Below are 6,264 nucleotides of genomic sequence, written 5' to 3' on the forward strand. Positions count from 1 at the left end.
TATATATATATATATATATATATATATCTGCGTGTGTTTGTGTGAGCGTGTTGCCTATGTATATGTACTCATGTGTATGTATATTTATGTATGCATGTAGGAAGTTTACCTTACGATACCTAAATAAACCTGTAAATTTTTCACCAGCTAGTTCCGATGCCATGTCGTAAATCATTTCTCCATCATTTAAATCGCTCTAATACCAGGAGAAAAGGCATGAATACTTCATGTTCTCCTTTCTCTAGGATCTAAACATTTACAACAGATAGCAAGATATACGAGACATCTTTCAGTTCTTCTCACTGTCGTATCTATTTCTTTGGTTTTTGTGTGAGCATGTGTCTATGCTGGTGTATAAATGTGTACGTTTCCATGTACGCGACTGTGGTGAAATCTATGTTGAGTTTACACGTGTATGTTTGGACTGTGCCGTGTTGTAGGCACGCCTGTGTGTATATGAGCGTGCGTGAATGTGTGACATATAGATATTGTTGATATTCATATCGCTGTTGTTATGGCTATATTTGATATGGTTGTTGTTGTTCTTTTAGCACCCAGATCAGCCTTCATCGAGCAAACCTGTAATCAAAAGCGTTCAAGCCATCTTTCCTCCGTGTAAGAAACTACACGGTATAATAATTCCATCTTATTTAGAACGGAAGGGTGCAGTTTGAGAGTGATTTGGCTGGTATTTCTAAAAGGTATTTCTATTGGCTCCAGCTGTAACCGAGCAGATCTATCATCACGACAAAAGCTTTGACCAGCCGTGACCATCACGATTCTTATTTAAAAATTAGAGGGAGAATTGGTTACTATTTCAAGTAGCCCGTATGTCCACGTAGAGGTATCGTCATAGGTTCGTTAGTATTTTTACTTGTGATGTGACGTGTTTCAATCACATATTTAAGGACACAGCAACATATCTTTGCCCGGTTTTTTTTCATTACGTACATTTGGTTAAGTACTTTCTCTGCAAGAAATTTTATTTTGGCATCTGGCACTTGCTAATTACATGATTAGCTTTGGGGGCCACTTGCTATATGATGAATTTTGGGTAGTTGTTAAAATAGCTATTTTCCAGCGCCAGCTGCTTGGTTCAACATTGCTACATGTTAAATCACAGAGTTTGACTTCATCATATGCAACAGGTTAAGATTTTTGCACCTGCTACATGGTTTGACTGTAATCCACATGCAGGGATGTCCTAGCAGTATGATAGACCGTAGGGCAATTCAGTGCACTGGACTCAAGTGTATTTATTTATTGACAGCAAGCTACCAAATACAGAATTGAGCTCCCAGACACCGGGGGACTCCGGACAACTGCCTAGTGAGCCGATGCTTTAAAGCGGCCCGGGCCACGTGGGCTTGTCTTTGGCTCCTGTACCATGGTAAATATACGAAACTTGTCCCACTCTGAATATTTGATGCTGGCTCCATGGTTTACCTTTGGTGTCTGTTCCATTGTTAATATTTAGCATCTGCTCCATAATTGATATTTGGTACCTGTTCCCTGGTTAAAAGTAGGCAGCTACGCCATGGTCAACATATGACAAAGGCTCCATGGAAAATACTCGACTGCTGCTCTGTGATCAATACTTTGTCATCTGCTCCATGATCAAAACTTAGCGCCTACTCCATAGATTTTGACTTTGGTTCCAAATTTTGTCTTTGGTACTGGCAACATGCTTTAACAATGAAAGGCAAAACAAAAACATTGCAACATGGTCTGTCATGATTTTTCACAACGGTTCTAGTAAAGTGGTTTGTCATTGACACATGCTACATGGTTTAGAACTTTTACCTGATACAAGTTTTTGTTATTCGGTGTCTGCCACATGGGCAACCAATCAAATCTATAATGTTTTTTTCGTTGGGATCTGCATGGTGTTTGTTTAATATTTGCCACATGGTCTGTCTTTGGCATCTTCAGGTTACTTTTTACTGGCTTTTTTGCTACATGACTTGTCATTTGCATATGTAATGTATTTTCATCTGTTTCGGGGTTTGTTTTTGATAATAAACTCCCACATATATATATACTTGGTAAGAATTTTTTAAAGTGGTATATAACTTCCGTTCATTCTTGCTGCATGGTTTGATTTCAACACCTTCTACATGCTTAGACTTTAAGAAACTTACATCAACCACAGAGTATTACATAAAACAAATAAAGGAATGAATATATTTGTATTCCATAATTATTCGGTTACGATCGTTTCAATAACAGCTTTGATATATCATTCAACACGTTGATACATCATTCAATACGAAGCAAATATAGACAACGATTATATAGTTTCATGTAATATTAAATGAAACCCTAGTTGTCATTTCATGACCCTCGAACAATGTAATATTTGTAAACCCCTCCCAGTGATTGCATTTATAACCGTGCTTATCCATGTTCAAATGTAATACATCGTTCGAAGGTCTTGAAATGAAATGACTGCTTGAGTTTAATCTAATATCAGATGAAATTGCGCAATCATTGTTTATATTTGTTCCTCCATGTTGAATACTTTCTACCCCCACCTGTTATTCAAACGATCGTATCTGGATAATAAATGTGATACCAATATCATCATGCCTTTATATGGTTTATACATACATAAATATATATATATAGACATACATACATATGTATACACACACAGTTACATAACACACACATATTATGTGTATGATTATGCAAATATACATATCTATGTATATGTGCATCCACAAGCAATTGGAAAACACTTTCTGTTTTCTTCACGTTAACAAATGCACTAAATGTGTATGTGTGTGTGTGTATGTGTATTAGTGCGTGTGCGTGCGCCCGTGCACATGTGTGTGCGATAGTGCATGTGTGTTTGAGCATGTGAATGTGAGAGACTGAGATAACGGTAAAGAGAGAGAGAGTGAGAGTGTGTGTGTGTGTAAGCGAAAGAGATAGATAGATAGATAGATAGATAGAGAGAGAGAGAGAGAGAGAGAGAGAGAGAGAGAGAGAGAGAGAGAGAGAGAGAGAGAGAGCGAGAGAATAGACACGAGTGCGCGCACACACACAAACATACACACACACACTCTCTTACACACACACATTACAAAGAATAAGAGGCTGGGCGGATGGGAGTGGTTAAAATACAAGCTGGTATGTTAATAAGTTAGTAATCATTTAATCAATCTGGGACAAACTTACACCTCTCACCGGACAACATAACGGAAATGTGGTTAGTAAGTCGTTGAAATTTGATCGGTCGCTATCGATGTTCAATCATCTCTTCACTCTCTTTTATCATCAACAAGTGCCAGAGAAGGAGTTCCTAGAAATAGTAGCCACATCTGCCTCAAATCACATGACTTTAGCATACATACATACATACATACATACCAAAATGTGATAACCGATGCAGACTTTGTAGAGTTAACACAGAAGGTATCACTCACATTGTAAGTAGTTGTCCAACAATGTCATCGCGGTATCATCTACCGATGAAACATGATGTTGTAACCAAGACACTGTATGATGAGATCCGTCGGAAGGGCAAAGAAATAAGAATCCACAATATCGCAGAGGCTATATCAACACATAATAAGGAGTACTGGTGAAATGTCCCAGTGAAAACCTCAATGTAATGTAAACGTAATAGACCAGACATAATGATTTGGGACAGAGAAGAGAAACTGTGTACAATAGTAGAAATCAGCTGCCCAGAGAATGTTAACATAAAGCTAAAAATCAGTGAAAAAGAAAACATCTACACTGAACTATTGAGAACTCTGCAGTTAGTCTACCCGGAATTCAAGTTCAGGATTATACCTGTAATTATCGGGGCACAGAGACATATAACACATTGCCTAAGCACTAATTTTGAGAAATTAGGCTTCTCAAAACCAGAAAGGGGGAAAACTGATTCGAAAACTACAGATCCAAGCCGTCACTGGAACTTTGAAAATTGGTAAAACTTTCCAGAAATTTACCATATATGCGCATGTCTAGACATGCAGCTATATGTACGAGAATACGTAAAACGAAACATACAAATCTGCACATGCACATGCACTGTACATATATATACAAAAATACCCTGTTGATATTGCTAAGATTCCAATGAAGAATCCTTGGGTTTAGGTTACAAACCGGCTCTTTCTCTGTTGGCAAGCAATCTTGAAATAAAACTGATTGATATACATGACTCCAAATATTGCATATATACACATATACATGTAAAAATACACAGTTGATGCTGTTGAAATTCCGGTGAATGAGCTATGGATCTAAATTAAAAACTGGCTCTTTCTCTAGTGGCAAGAAATCTTGAAAATAAACCTGAATGGTGATATACACACAGGCATAGACGTGCATATTTACACATACACATATACGCACATAATTACACACGCACTTTTCATTGGAAACCAATCTGACTTCTGAAACATCCCATTAATATAGAGTTGGTATCAATGTCGTTGCACTGCGATCATTGACGTATCTCAGATAAGCTTTTCCCTTCCGTTTACATATAATTCCAGACTCAGTATTGTTGAACCACTCGAACTTGCTTTTTAAAAAAATTTTTTTTTTAACCTATTTCAGTCATTAGACAGCAAACAAGCTAGGGCACCGTCTAGAAGGGTTTTGTCGAACAAATCTACCCCAGTAGTTATTTTTAAAGTTTGGTGTTTATTCTATCGGACTCGTTCGCCGAACTGCTAAACTACGGCAACGTAAACAAACCACCACCGTTTGTCAAGCGATGGTGGGCCCCCCCACACACACAAACACACACACACACACACACACACACACACACACACACACACACACACGCACGCACACGCACACATGTATACGACGGGCTTCCACACAGTTTCTGTCTACTAAATCCACTCACAAAGCATTGGTCGACCCGAGGCTATAGTAGAAGACACTTTCCCAAGGTGCCGTACAGCATGACTGAACTCAAAAGCGAATGGTTGCAAACTGAACATCATCATTGCAAAGTGACTTTTAAGTTGTAATATCTCGGGGATACAGAGGCGGCGAACTGGCTGAATCGCTAGCAAGCCGGGCAAAATGCTTCGCGGCATTTTGTCGCTCTTAACGTTCTGAGTTCAAATTCCTCCGAGGTCGACTTTACCTTTCGAGATCTGTAAAATAAGTATCAGTTTGCTTTATTTATATTCTTTTTTGATACAAATCTTTGTTGCATGGGATCAAGACTATGAAATTCCTCATGCTTTCTTCTATCATTGAATCTAAGATAAATATATTTTGCTTTTAAAATAAAAGTTACTTAGATCTAAACTTGATTGGAGGCATTACTTACTCTCCTATAACGTTGCTACAAATTTTGATGTAAACTTTTTTCTACTGGACCAAATCTCAATTTTGTTTAATGCCAAAATGTAGCTAGGGACCAGACCACATCAAACATGTTAACAGCTTTCAATTTGGTTAAGAACTGAACTAGCGACAAAGCTCGAGAGATGCTGCGTGTGAGTAAATTGTAGCCTTAAGAATATTATTCAACCACTACCGTAGTTGAATGATCCTGATACAACTCACCCCTACAAGACCTTCATGTGAAGTCACTGGTGTTTTAAGTATTCATAACAACAGGAGCCAGGAACTATTTTTTGTTTTGTTTTCCAATGGCCTATTTTTGATATTTTTCCTTTTACATTTCCCCATGGACCACATGGGGGGAAATGGAAGATATGTTATGTCTTACACACTAAAACAAAAGATCTCAGCTTATCCAACCTCAACACCGCCATTTTCATCAATGACATTGCTTATGCAAGCAAAACGTAAACTGTGTTACACGTCGTGCGCGCAGGGAGACTATCTCAAAACCATCAACTACTCAATGGCAGATAAATCTATTTAAATTTGGAAAATTTATTCAGACAAAAATTCCCGGACCCACGGAGAACATTTCATTAAACCACCTGATGCAGATTCCTGCATAAGAACAGTAGTAGTTGTCATATTTCCGAAATGCCACTGTTACTGTCACTGAAAAATATTCTAGACCTGATAGTCTTTGCTTTCGTACAGTTGCGCCCCATTCAAAATACGTAATACGTTCACCCTTGTTTCTTTTTGTGTAATAACCATTACCTCAACATATACACAGTAAATGGCTATGGAAATAACATTACGCTTGTGATTGATTTATTATACGAGGGTATATTGAAAAGTTCTTGGCTTCGGGTAAAAGAAAATACAAGAAGACCAGTTAATTATCATTTTACTCATCATATTCCCCCCCCC

At 37.9% G+C, this 6,264-nt stretch overlaps 1 protein-coding gene across 1 annotated transcript in view; it reads left to right on the forward strand.

The window, feature by feature from the left end:
• Positions 1-6,264, forward strand: part of LOC106870641 (uncharacterized) — a 133,163-nt gene that overhangs the window by 1,123 nt on the left and 125,776 nt on the right. The gene's annotated exons all lie outside the window — the stretch shown is intronic.

The sequence above is a fragment of the Octopus bimaculoides genome, chromosome 18 (assembly GCF_001194135.2).
Source record: "Octopus bimaculoides isolate UCB-OBI-ISO-001 chromosome 18, ASM119413v2, whole genome shotgun sequence".
In the NCBI taxonomy this organism is placed as follows: Eukaryota; Metazoa; Mollusca; class Cephalopoda; order Octopoda; family Octopodidae; genus Octopus; species Octopus bimaculoides.